Source organism: Camellia sinensis, chromosome 5, assembly GCF_055761805.1.
Source record: "Camellia sinensis isolate YWXY chromosome 5, ASM5576180v1, whole genome shotgun sequence".
In the NCBI taxonomy this organism is placed as follows: Eukaryota; Viridiplantae; Streptophyta; class Magnoliopsida; order Ericales; family Theaceae; genus Camellia; species Camellia sinensis.
The window spans coordinates 205,440,294-205,455,437 of NC_138965.1; positions in this window are offsets into that span (position 1 = coordinate 205,440,294).

Sequence of the window (15,144 nt, forward strand, 5' to 3'; positions counted from 1 at the left end):
TTTTCCTTTCAAACCCTAGCCTTCCTTTCTTGACAAAACAACTTCTGAACCCTAATCCAACCTTTTTCTTGCCTATTTATACCTCTAGTGTCTTTCCAAACAAGTTTAAAACATCTGGCACGTTTTCCCATAAAAAGTCAACGCACGTGCGGGAAAGTCGACTCTCTCCAAGTTATGCCTTTTTGCCCATTTTATGCTCCGACTATGTACAACCTGATTGATATTCAACACATATAAAGTATAAATTTTGACAAGTAAGTGAATTTAAGAGATCCTAATTAACGGCCTCAATGATGTATAATTCGGCCTTAATCACATCCCCCAACTTACAACTTGCTAGTCCTCAAGCAAGTAATAAAAATTAAATTAAATTAAACAAAATCTAGTTATTCCCTCTTTCGTGGGAAAACGGTTGCATTTAGTCCTCAAGCAAGTAATAAAAATAAAATTAAATTAAACAAAATCTAGTTACTCCCTCTTTCGTGGGAAAACAGTTGCATTTAGCATATGCAACAAGCCTTTAAAAAGTTACCCCAAGTGGACAAGTAAAGCCTCGTGAAGGTTTCCAAAAATGATACCCACAAACATTTTCATATTCATATACGCCCAACAATTAACCACACTACTCCACCTAACAATCAACTTACGTGCCACTACAGTGTGATATTAAAACATAATGAGTCATTAAAGGCACAGTGGACAAGCATGAAGGAACCTATTTAGTCAAAACCACAATTCAATTGATACAAAAGTAAAGTCCCCTGTACTTGTACATGCTAGTAGACAAATCATCAGTACCTTTGGTATAAAGTGCAATTTCCATATTAGTTATCTGTCGACTATAATAGCCCAGTGCAACTCATAATAACACCCAATATATACAGAAAAACTAACCTGTTGCAGCCAAGATTCTCAAATTATTTATTTATTTATTTTTTATTTTAATGACTGTGCAATGTCCTGATCCATTAAGCTTTCTAATCAACCCATGTAGCAAGTATTGGGCCAATGACTCCCAAACAAGATGGTTTTAGGGCACTAGGTGTAGAGACACTCCTACAGGCTTAATAACTCGAGTTGAGAATGTTATGAATCCGAACAAGTCATTCTCCTTATTTTTTCCTTAACTGTGTAATGTCTAAGTTTCTTAAGCTTTCTAATTAACCCATGTAGCAAGTATTGGGTCAATGACTTCCAAACCAGACGGTTTTAGGGCACTAGGTGTAAAAACACCTCTATGGACTTAATAACTCGAGTTAAAAAGGCTATGAACCCAAACAAGTCAAGTCTTTTTTCTTTTTCTTTTTTTTTTTTTTTTTAGAGAATCTTGGCTCCTCATTTATTCTTTTCTGCAACCCTAGCTATTATCAATGATGTATACCAGGGATTATAATAAAGAGGTCACCGCTATGAGAGTGTGTTCATGTGAATTAAGGCATACTTTATGACAAGTGTACTAATACCACAAGCACAAACGACTCCTCTAGTGCAAACATCACATGCAAGTATCTACCCAATAAATCCTTTTCATACAAGTCTACTATGCTCTCCAATTAACATATACAAATATCATCACCCTACTAGCAACAAGTCACATCAAGTGAAGTAATGCAATCAAGTGAAACAGGTATAAGCATGAATGATTGAGCCAAATAGAAATGCACAAAAGAAAATACAACCCTCATCTCCCAACTTGAATATGACATTGTCCTCAATGGAAAAGTAAAGAGAAATGAGAGAAGATTACCAGAGATTGTAGGTGCACATCCAGGTAAGTATATAGTACACACGCACACCGTCGGATCACTTGCATGTTATCAAATGAAACTTCCATCACCCCGGTACGACGATTAATGCACGCATTGGCCGTAGCCAAGAAAGGTCAACCTAAGGTCACTGGAATTTGTTTCCTAGAACTGGCTACCGGTTCCATATCTAACACCAAAAAGTCAATAGGGAAGTAAAACCTATCAACCTTTACTAACACATCCTCAATCATGCCTTGTGGCACTTTGAGGGACCGATTAGCCAACTGAAGAATAACAGTAGTGGGCTTCAACTTGCCAAGCCCAAATTCCTCGTACACAGAGTACGCCAACAAATTGAAACTAGCCCCTAAATCTAATAAGGCCCTATCAATGAAATGGTCCCCTATAATGCATGTAATGGTTGGAGCACCCGGGTCCTTAAGCTTAGGAGGTGTGTCATTCAACAGGATGAAGCTTACTTGCTCCGTGAATAGGACCTTTGGGGACACATCTGTCCTAGATTTATGCTTTTGCGTACAAAGGTCCTTTAGAAATTTGGTATAGGAAGGCACTTGCTTAATCGCCTCCAACAGGGGGAGGTTGATTTTTACCTGTTTAAAGACCTCCATCATTGCTTCCATAGATGTCGCTTTCTTATTAAAAAGGGACGGTGTATCAAGGCATTGGGGAAAGGGTGCCTTAGGTACATATGGTGCCTTGGGCTCATGTGAAGTGTTAGGAACTAAGTCATCCATCTTAAGTGTTTCCCCCTCACCCTTGCTCTCATTGGGTGTACTACCGCGGTCACCCTTCTTAGCTCTAGTTGCATCAGACACAACTGACTGAGGCTCTAACTCTCTCACACTTCTCAAAGTAATCACCGCTTACACCTACTCTTGGTGCTTTCCGTTCCCACCCGAACTCTCTGCCCCGTATTGTCCCTTAGGGTTGGCCACAGTTTGACTTGGTAATTTTCCCTCCTCTCTCTAATTCATGTTGTTAGCCATTTGACCCAATTGGGCCTCTAGCTTGGCAATAGAGTGAGTATGGGAGTGAACTACCGGTGCTAACCCCTCACATGAGTCTCAAAGGCAGAGTTGCCCTGAGGAACAGGCGGGGGTTGTGGTTGCCGGTACGGTTGTGGGGGCCTATAAGGTTACGGTGGTCGGTAAGATGATTGGTTGGCAAAATTATAAAAATTCTGCCTTGGTGGTGGAGGATTGTAAGAAGTGCCTTGTGAATGGGGTCTCTATGAAAAATTTGGGTGATTTCTCTATCCCGGATTGTATGTGTTGGAGTATAGGTCATTACCCGGGTTGGAGAATCCTTGAGCCGCATTCACATGCTCTTGGACTAACTTCGGAAATTGTGATGCTGAAAGGCACTCACTCAAGTCATGAGCAGGGTTCGCACAAATAACACATGCCTCGCGAAATTGAGGCTGATCTTGTTGGGTAGGGGCATGTCCCGCAGCTAATAATTGGTCCATTTTGTGGGACAATGCCTCTACTTATTGGGCTAACTCTAGGTTTTGCCCGACCTCATAAATGCCCCCTCTTTTCGGGGCTCCAACTACTGGTTACCAGACTTGCCAGGCTGCGGAGGCATGGTGAAGGGAATTATCACTTAGGTTCTCAAACAATTACCATGCCTCAGCATCATTTTTGGACATGAATGTCCCACCACAGGATGAGTCCACCATTTGGCGGTGCGGCTTAGTTAAGCCATAATAAAATGTTTGAACAAGTTGCCAATTAGGCACTTGGTGGTGGGGACACTGTTGGAGAAGGTCTCAAAGTCTTTCTCACGTCTCGTGGAATTGCTCGCCATCCATTTGAGCAAAGTTTGTGATGGCTCGCCTAAGTTGGTTGGTTTTACCTATGAGAAAGTACTTCTCCAAGAACCGTTGCTGTAATTGGTCCCAAGTTGTGATTAAATTAGCAGGTAAGGAATTCAGCCAGTGTTTGGCTTTATCCTTTAATGAGAATGGAAACAATCGCAACATTAAGGCCTTATTTGTGAAATTCTGGATCCTCACTGTCGAGCAAATTTCCAGAAATTCATTCAAATGTTTGTAAGAATCATCAAGAGTTAGTCCATGGAATGATGGGAACATTTGTATGGTGCTGGACTTAATCTCATAATGAGCAGCAGTGATGTTAGGTAATTGAATGCATGATGGTGATGTATATGCAGTGGGTGTGAAATAATCCTTAAGGGTCCGGTTAGGCACATTCGGGACATCTGGATCCACCATCTCTAATGGCTCAATGTATGAATATGAATACTCAAGCCTAGGAACACGAGCAGAGGCCCTAAGTCTCCTAAGAGTCTTTCTAGTTCAAGGTCCAAACTCCACAATTCAGGGCGACAAGAACGGCGCCCGTGCATACACTATCCACACACACACAAAAAGTTTCGACTCTGTGCACTAAGTTATGAAAGCAAAATACCAAAGGGAGAAATACTCACAGTGGTTTAACGAAAACGCTTTTGTAGACGTCCCCGAACGTCCCGGGAGGAAATCCTGTTTTGTTCATTTGGGCTTACTATAGTTCAGGACTCAATGTCACGGTCCTGTATCTAATCTCGCAGAGTGCAATGCAAGACCAATGAATCATCAAAGAGTCCAAATCCGGCAAATCGTTTTTGAAAAACTGATTTTTAGAAAGAAATGCCAAACATGGACTGCTTTGCCAGATACAGAGTCGCCACCTAAATATATATTTTTTGAGAGAATTTAGGAAACCTTGACTCGTTGCCTAAGGCTACGTGTTCATCATCACCAAAGTTGCCTCAGCTCGGGAACTTGGGTACGATTGGGGGAGGTCAGCTATGAGCACCCCCGCTCGCCCGACCAAAGATCGGCCACTACTAAGCATGATATCGAGTTTTGAAAACATATGTGCTCTTATTCCGGTTATTAGCCTAGAATTATTATGTGATGCGCACAGCATACAAGTATAGACTGGGTCGCCCGAATTGGAACAAAATATCTCATGTTCGTTTTGAAAAACGGTTTGAAGGTGCTACTCGCAAGTAGGCTAAGACGTGAGTTTTTCCACCCTCAAGTGGGCTTAGAAAATATGGTGATTTGCCACTCTCAAGTGGGCTTAAAACTCGCAATCAACGAATTGTTCCAATTCAAATAATCCAACCTTTACCCACAGGCATTCAGGCAGTTATAACACATAAGCAAATAGCCTCATGGTAAGCATGCTATCATGGCAGTCATTCACACGCATGCAAGGATGCTAAAGCATAAATGCTTACCGAGTACTCCAAGCCAAAGAAATAAGCTAATTAGAAATCATGCATGAATCCTAACTATGCTGAAATGCCTAATGCAACACATGCAAAAATGCAACTAAGATAGGCTCGGCTATTCTAAAATGGCATATGAAATGCAACAACTGATACACGTACTTAACTTGGAATTGAAATACAATGCAGTTAGTATGATGCGCCGAGCCCGGTGCATGCAAGATAGATAAATGGATGCAAACATGCGAGCATAAATATGCTAATTGAAACGTACCCTAAACTAACCATCTTAAGCTGGTAAATAAAAGGGAGAAAGACGTGGGGTTGGCAGGCATGCATCACACACACACGCACACTTATTACAACATTGCCCTTCTCGGAGGGTCCGAATGAATAGTACAGAATAAACTAGCTAATCTAAGCTAATTAAACTAATTATTACACAACCGAAATGAATAACGAATTACGGCTAATTATTACACAACATTAATTACTTAACAAATTAACTAAGTAAGCAATAAAAATAGCATGCAAATCTATATGTAATGGACTGCCTCAGCTCCGCCTTGAATGATAAGGGATGCATGCATGCTCGAGACGCCATGTCGGAAAATCCATCGCGATGCCCCGATTTGCCTCTGTTTGCAACCGGTTCTAGAACACTGTACAAAACTCCAGAAAGATGAAACTCCACCATGGGAACCTGTAGGGGTACTGCCGACCAGTTTTTCCTGCTGGTTTCTGGTTTGTTGCAACAGAGAACAAGAAAGGGGCATGGCAAAGTATTTTCAACATATGTATGCACGACCACTCTCCTCGTCATTGCATAAGCTCTAGGGAGTGTAGTCCTCGATCCTCGTGCCACCAATCATGCATCTCGATGCATGATGGCCGAGGGGTCGAATTGCACAACTCGATGTGAAATGAATGCAAACATAAGCAAGTAAAGCCAACAACTCAATCATGGACAGTCAAGAGTGTCGGTGACCGAGAATCGAGGCACGTTTCGTCACTTGGAGTACGAAACGTCCCTCGTTTCCCGTGTTTGGACTAAACCCTACTCCAAACACAATGCAATACACATGGCATGCATGAATGCAACTCTAATATGCAACCTAAACATAATGCCACTAAATGATGCAAACATGCAAATGATGATATGCAAACATGCTACTAGCATACAAAATACTATGAAATAATCAATGGCATACTCAATGCACATGAAAACTATATGGCATACACAATGCACACATGGAGACTAACAATGAAATGATCAAGGCATACACAATGCAATGGTCAATTATGCAACAACATAGACTAAATGGCATATACAATGCAAGATAGACTTAAACCAAGATAGGTGAGCCTTAGCCACACCCAAATCAGTGGCCAAACATGATGAAATTAAGACAACACTTATGCAAACATGCACAATGCAAGGGACCAAACCTAAGGCACAAAGTGCAACTCTACTAAGGCATGGCAAGGGATTAAATATGGCATACAATCACACATTTTTCAGCTCTGAAATGTCATACAGAGTGGCTCCAAATCATGCAAACACCTCACACAATGCATACTAGATGGCCCGGATACCGAAACTAGTGAAGTGCATTACACTAGAGGTATGCAAAGCAATGCACAAATGACCAAACCAGCCCTAAATAGTCCCTATGCAGGCCCAAAACAGTAGGAAAATGGACTAAAATGATGACTCGAAATGCATGAAAATGAAGTTCATGCAATGGCCCATAAATGAGGTATTTAAGCACGACCCTCAAACACATTTAAAGAGTGGAAAACATGGGAATATGGCACAAGTATAGGCTCTGACATGACATGCTCAATGACCCCAAAACACGAAAACACCACCATTCAAGCATACAAGAAGCTTCAAAACTCAAAGCTAGGCATGGGCATTACACTACAAGCATGCATAGCAAGCATCATTCGACCAAGAGGCCTAAAAACAGAGCTAAGGCAGTCCAAAACATGCACAAAATCAGTTTGGAGTATGGCCAAAATATGCTAGAATCAAAGGCCAAAATAGCATGCAATGTAAGCTAGTAAAGAGGATTTACACTACAAGCATATGAGGCATTCAAGAGGCTAAACCATCAAAACTCAGAGGTATGACATGCCAAATAAAGCCCAAAAACTCACTGAAACATAGTCAATGCATGCAAGAATGGCATGCTCCTTTGATAAGCTATGAAGAGGATTGTTCTACACATGCAAGATGGACACCCAATATGGCAAAATAAGCTCTGGACAGAGCCTATGCAGGTCCTAAAACTCACCAAAAATGGCCTGAAACATGGCTCGGAAACATGCAAATAAGGGCTCCTTTGTTAGGCCAAATATGCTAGGAAACAAAACAAGGGGAGAGAGGGGTTTTGGCACTCAAAACAGCATGCTAGCCACTGAAAATCCACTGGATTCAGTGGCTAGAAGGCCAAACAAAGGTCAATGGAAAGGCCCTAATGCATGGCTCAAAATAAGGCAAAATAAAGCATGCAAGGGGGTAGATGACCCCCAACAGAAAAATTATCTTAAACAAACATGTTGAGGACCTCAAAATAAGACTTTTTTCAGTTGATGACAAAGCTCAAATATGCTTGCAAGTATGGCTAAAAGATAAAGCAAAATAAAGCCTTAAAAGGGAGAAAGTGTGTTACCCTTGTAGCTCAGCAACTCCAGCAGCTTCTGGACCAAAAATGTAGCTCCTCAACCTCTGAAAAAGTCCTCCAAGAAGCTTAGGTTGGTGTTGGATGGGTTAGGCTAGGAGATGGTGCGCAAAGGGCCAAAAACTTCACACTTTCTAAGCCTAAAGGGAGAGATATAGGGGGAGATAGATGTATATGCCTTAGAGAATTTCAGAACCCTCTACAAGGAAGGGAAGGCCTACCTTTATAGAAAATGGAGGCTAAAGCTTCTCCAAGAAGCTTAAAACCTAGGGCCAATATCCTCCATACACGTGTACGGAGGATGCAGTCTGTGCCTCTCAGCTGGCACAGCTAGAACCAACTTACTGAGACAGAAAAAGTGGGAGCTAGCTAACCAGTTCAGGTGGTCGGCCGACCAGGTTCAAAAGGTTCGGGTCTCAAAAGCTGGTCGGCAGCCTCCTAGGGTGGTTTCCTTACTCAATGCAAGCTAGTGGTATGGTGGGAGACCAGTAAATGTGGCCCCAAAACCAAGGAGACTAGCTTCCTGTCAAGAAAACCAGCCGACGAAGAGAAAGGTGGTCTCTAAGGAGAAAATGTGGTCTCCCACCTTTGTACCACCTTCCAAACAATGAAAATAGGGTCCATGCCAAAAATGAACCAAGACGGATGCAAAACGAGGGTTCGGGGGCTAAGACGCGCAGCCGGGTACCTCGAAGACTGACTGTTAAGCAACGAAAGTGGCGTGCGACCACGAAGGTGGTCTCCCGGACCACAGTGTCCCTCTAGAGAGAGGAAACAAGGTGTGTGCCAAAAATAGGAGCAAACGGAGAAAGTTAAGCGGTCCCGAACGAAGGCGCACGGCCGACGGCTCCGAAAATTAGAAACTGGTCTCCAAACGGAAACAGTGGTCTACGACCACGAAAAGTAGCCTACGGCCACTAAGAGATGGTCTATGAGACCTCTCCCTCCCTTTGGGAAGAGAAAACAGAACCTGGTTCGCAAACCGAGGCAAAGCACAAAAGAGTCCCGAAGTCCGAAGGCAAGGCTCTCAATCGAGACTCCGTAACCTCAGAACAAGCACAACATGCGCAATCACCGAGCGCTCAATCGATGACGTCTGAGTCATAAGGTCGGTCAAAAATGGGGGGTCTACAGTTGCTCCTCTTTGACAGAACTCGAAAGTCATAAGTGACGGGAGTAAATGTCAAAGCCTAGAGACGACCCATTTTTGACAAGGCCGAAGACTTAGACAAACAAGCGAGATAAACAAGAGATGGGCCCGCAGGCGTGCCCGCAGGCAGGGGCAAAATGCAAAACGACATGCACAAAGCCAAACGTAACTCATGATCATGCAAAGCAACAAACTGTAATGAAGCAAATATTCACAATAAATGCAACAGTTTTAAGCAAGAATGCAAAGCAAAACTACATTTCATGCAGTAAGGATGTAAGAGAATTACAATTCTCGCTATGTCTCACACGGAGAAGATACAATACCTGTCCGGTTCGTCTGGTCGCACCAACTTCAAATGAACCGTACATACAATATCGTGCCTGCAAAAGAGAGAAACCTAACAGGCACAACATAGTTAGCAACATATGTTCAACGCTATATCGAACGCAAACAAACATGGTGCCGATGAAAAAGTACATCGCAATGTAAGAAGAAACGTGCGCGACAACACAAGTTAAGCATGGAGGTATGACGATACCAGTGAAACGTGCACAACAATGCAAGCGATACGCATAATAATGCCAGTGACGTGCATAACAATGCAGGATAAGCGCAACTTCAAAAGCATGTTTGAAACAAAACATTGAGCAAAGAAAAGCAAGCCTCGACGAGGGCAACTCAAATGCGACCTCCAGTTTACCTCTCAGAGGGGTCGCAACGTACTCAAAAAGGATACACCTGGCTCTTGGCGAGTAACGATGAGCCATGCGTCGAGGATTGGATTTGAAGTTCCCGCGAAGGGATTTCGCGCCGAAAAGTGCACTTTTCTTGTACTTTCTTGAGAGCCGGGGACTCCGATCACCACCAAAATTTGTAGGGAGAACAAAGAGTCATTGGAGACCACCCAGGAGGGCCACCGACCACCTAGGGAGGCCACCGACCAGGTTTTGTGCAAGGGGGTGGTCGGCCTACCAGGAAAGGTGGTCAGCCGACCCCCTGTCCAAACCCGGGACAGTTTTGTCTTTTTACACTTGTTTCTCTAAATCCACATCTCCCAATCACTATTCCTCACACCCTCAAGGCCGAAATCAGTTCTCCTTCCTTCCTAGACCATTTTCTCTCTCAAATCTGCGCTTTATACGCATTTTCCAACGCCCCACGCAAAGTTGTTTAGCGAAATCTTTCAGTTTTCTTCACTTTGGACCGATTAAAATTTGATTTCAGAGCTTCTTTCTTCATTTTCACCACTTGAGGTAAGTTTGTCTCGACATTTGGTACATTTTCTCGAGAGTTCACTTTTGTTGACTTTTTCATTTCCCGAGAGTTGACTTTTGTTGACTTGTTCCAATTTTGGCTCATTTTGCTCATTTTTGCTCCTTTTTGTAGATTTCTTCAAATGGCGGGTCATTTTTCTCATGGTGGAGGTCCTCCAGGTGCCGAGGGTGAGCCGGACATCATGTCCTTGCCCCCGAGAGTTCGGCCGTTTGATCCCGAGAGGTATCATCCTCGGGAGCACGTCCTTCCTCAGGCCACTTTCTACCATTTCACTGACTTTGAAGACCGAGCGCCTGCGGATCTGTTGCTGCAGGAGCCAGAGACTCATCTCTCTCATCAAGCACGAGAGGTACATACTTTACTTTTACATTCTCTGCAATGTATTCTGCATTTCATGCACATTTCATACTTTCGCTATGTATGCTTATCCGCTCGTTCTGATCACATTTGCACACCATATTTCTGCTTATTTTAGCACATATCTCACAGCGTAGAATTCTGTTGAGTGGGCACATAGCTTGTTCTGAACACTTAGTCTATAACATAGCATTCTGTTTGCATTTTGAACACACAGCTCAAACACTCGAATTTCTGAACACACAACTCATACTTTTTATCGTGAACACGCAGCCCAAACTTTTGATGGTGAACACACAGCCCATATTTTTCTAAAATCTAAACACGCAGCCCAAACTCTTGAGGTGAACACACAACCCACAGTTTTTGAAATCTGAACACGCAGCCCAAACTCTTGAGGTGAACACACAGCCCACAGTTTTTGAAATCTGAACACGCAGCCCAAACTCTTGAGGTGAACACACAGCCCACAGTTTTTGAAATCTGAACACGCAGCCCAAACTCTTGAGGTGAACACACAGTCCACAGTTTTTGAAATCTGAACACGCAGCCCAAACTCTTGAGGTGAACACACAGCCCACTTATTTCATTTGCACACAGCGCATATTGAACACACAGTTCTTACATTTCACTTTTGAACTCACAGCTCATTCATTTCATTTGCACGCAGCTTATACATTTCATTCTGAAACTGAATACATCTATTCATTTTGAATACAGGTACCCTCTCATTCTACGCGAGGTTATGTCTCGATTATCGCTAGGGAGTGATATGCAGAGCTCCCAGAGACCGTTCGTTACATGGTAGACGGGGCAGGATTTGGGCCCATCTGTGCGGGGCTATCTCGCTACCTTGCGAGCAGGACCTTGATGGGGGCACTCGTGGAGAGATAGTGGGACACCACCAACTCTTTCCACTTCTCAACTACCGGGGATATGATGATGACCCCGTACGACTTTGCGATGCTGACTGGCCTTGATGTGGCCGGCCGATTGATCCCCTACGACGAAGATATGGACGAGTGGGAGGCTGCCTGGATCTATCTGTTGGGAGCTCGCCCACCGATTGACCGATCTTCGGGCAAAGTCAGGTACACTTGGTTCCCCGTACAGTATAGAGAGAGTATGCCCGAGACTCTTGAGGAGATAGAGCAGTACGCTCGAGGTTTTTTGGTGTTCCTCCTTGGGACCACTTTGTTCTCCGATAGGGAGAACACAATTGGACTGTATCTGCTCAGTGCTTTGGTAGACCTATCACAGGTCAGCCAGTATGACTGGGGTGGCGCCGGCCTCGCTACCCACTACTGCTGTATGAGTGCGACCTCCCGCGGACTGGGGAACATAGTTGGCGGCTACTGGAGAGCCTGGGAGGTACCTTCTGCCCTCTTGATTTACATTTCTGTTTTTCATTATCTGTACACTGCACACGGCACACTTTACATTCTGTATTCTACATTCTGCACTCAACACTCTGTATTTTCTATATTCTGATGGCCACTGCCCTGTTTTCCACAGTTATGGGTTTACGCGTACTTTCCGACGCTAGCCCCAGAGTTCAAGGTGGAGGTGCCTCTTACGATCCCTTACTCTCACGTATTTGAAGGTCGATGCCGAGCGAGGGCTCGAGAGACTCTGCCCTTCTTGCGACAGTTTTTTGACACGGTGCGGGCGACCGAGGTACTTCAGAACTCTCAGTTCTTCATATTTTCAGCTTTGATTCATCTCGCATATTTATGACATCCGATTGGCTCATGCGCTTGTTATCCTCAGATCGCTTGGCGGCCCTGGGCACCTTTGGGAGGAGATATCCGTTTCCAGTTCCCGAGGGCATGGGCTTCTTCTTAGTATAGGACTTTGTTTGAGGGGCCAGTTGGCAAGGCCTAGTTTCTGGGAGATCGCTTCGTGCGCCAGACGATGGCCGTCCCTGAGCAGAGTGTCCCTTTAGCACCTCCAGATGACATGCGGTCCGCTGAGAGACTCACTCCCGAGGAGGTCGATGTCGCTATGTTGGGTACCGATGCAGCTCTGCACATGGAGGAGGGGGAGTATGCGACTTACCGCCACACGTACTTGATGCCCCCACTGATAGGTGTCCGTACTCCTACTAGGAGGGCTGCTGGTGCATCATCGTCAGCTCAAGCCCGGGCTGCAGACGTTCCTTCATCTAGAAAGGCTGACACATCGAGGAGTGGGGCTAGACAGATTCCCCGATTCCCCCGACTTATCAGCACGCCGGGTGGCCAGATCTTCCGACCGAGTCGACTGGATGGCGATACGGGTCATCTTACCCGATTCCAATAGAACCTCCTATGCCCGATCACCGATATGTCAGTGATCCTGACTCACCACCGGTATGTTCCACTGTTTTTCATTTATCACTCAGATACTTAGGCATTCATTTATTCATTGATGACTTGAGCTTGTATCTGCAGCCTCCCAGGGAGTATTCTGATGATTTGCTCGGATTGGTGACCTCACTTGAGGGCATGGTCTTGCGGAGGGAGGCACAGTTGTTTATCACTAGTGTTATGGTATTTTTCAATTTTGTCGCATTTATCATACTTTTGATGACATGCTGTATTTAACCATTTCACCGCATTGCTTGATTGTATGCGTAGAGCACATCTGACACACACCATATTCATACATTGTATCTGCATACACCCACTCTATGTAGCATTCTTGTCTCTGCATCTGATATACATGTTGGCTAATGTACTCCAATTGTCCTTTTCAAATGCCACCATTACAGGCCGGGCCATCCAGGCCTTTTTGAGAAGCTGGGAGAGGGTACTCGTCTCGCAGACAAGGCAGGCGCAGAGCACCTGTCATAGATGATGAGGAGTCCAGCGAAGATGAGGAGTCGGCGCATCCTCAGTCAGAGACATCCGCAGGCAGGGAGGAGGACTCTTGCTCCGGTTCTGAGAGTAGAGATGATGCCGAAGAGGGTTCCGAGGACGGTAGCTCCGATTCGAATGATGGTGCTGATGCAGAGGTCGTTCAACCGAAGAGGACGAAGAGGGCCTCTTATTCTTGCGCTTGATAGCACTAATGCAGATGTTCCTACTTTATTTTCGTTTTTTTTTTTATTGGCAGTTGTAGCACATTAGCTTTAGGCAGTTTTATTTTCTTTAAAACTTGTACCCTTGCTGTAAAATGTTGTAACAAAAGAAGCATGATGGAATGAAACAGCTTTTTGAAAAAGTGTTGTATTTTATGTTCTTTGCATCGTATCGCATCATTTTGCACAAAAATGAGATTGAATGAAAATTGAGCATCGAAAATTGCCAAGTCAGTTAGTGAACCGACGCAACAAACTAAACAACTTAACTTATTAAGAAACAACAAAACCTTAGCAAGTTTACAATTCGATAAGCAAATCCCGACAATGTTGATTAAACAAAGAGTAACAACTCGATAAGCAACGACTCGATAAAAAAAACTTTAACAACTCAAAAAGCAAAACTAAACAACAACTCGATAAACAAAAAACAACAACTCGATAAGAAAATGCATCTTGGACAATTGGCGTGACAGAACGCATCCGAAACAGAGGTAAACTCGGACCTTCAACACTCCCAACGCATGGAAAAGCTAGGATCTCTTTTCTAGAAACTAGGAACAGACCAAAGACCAACTTTTCTCCATGGCCGACCACCAGAAGGGGTTGGCCGACCAACTATTTTCCTTGGAGACCAAAGGGTGGTCGGCCTACCAGAAAAAGTGGTCGGCCAACCACCTGGTTTGGCGACCACCAGATTTTTGACACGTGTCCCCAAATAGTGCCTTATCCTCTATAAAAGTTTTAGCTTCGTGGTTCTTTCATTTCATTTCAGTTTTGCATCAAAATGGAGGCATTCCTCATCGAAAATCTCGCAGCTTGGATTACTACTTTAGACGGCTCGAAAAAGTTAAACTTCCGGGGCTTCGGCTATAATGCACTATTCATGTTGAGCCGCACTCCGCTGCATCTTCCCTTTCTCCATGCCGTGGCGAGGTTTTGGAATCCGGTAACACATGTCTTTAGCTTCGGAGGGCAAGAGTTATGTCCTACCTTCGAAGATTTCCAAGCTTTGATGGAGTCCGAGCGCAACGAGGAGATCTTGCCCCAACTCCGCTTCGGTCATGCTCAAGCCTTAGGACGAATGTGTGGGCTCACTATGCACGATGCTCGGTCTCTGATCTGCAATGGAGAGTTGGACATCCTTAGCTTGATTCAACGTTTTTCTGATCCCGGTGACCGCAGTGACCATCATTGGCAGGGCTTTCGGCGACATGCCCTTTGCTTGAGCATGTTGTCTCACTTTTTGCTTGCCCCGGGCTTCAGCGGGTTTAGCATTCGTCTGATTGAAGTTGCCCAAGGCTTGAAGGAGGGTAAGAGCTGCATTGCCATGACATTGGCCGAGACACTGATGGGCTTGGATGCTTTCCATCGCTGGGAAACAACCAGATTTGCGGGGAGTCCACTACTGCTGCAGGTAATGTTTCCCTCCCTATCTCACATATATATTGCTCACATCACTCGACCCTCAGGCTCGATTTTTCTCACAAAATCCTTTTCTCACTTTTCTCTTAACGTACACCTCTCTATTCTTTAATCTCTCATTTTTCATCCCTCCCCAAGTGTGGTTGATGGACAAGTTACAGGTTGTGGACTCTT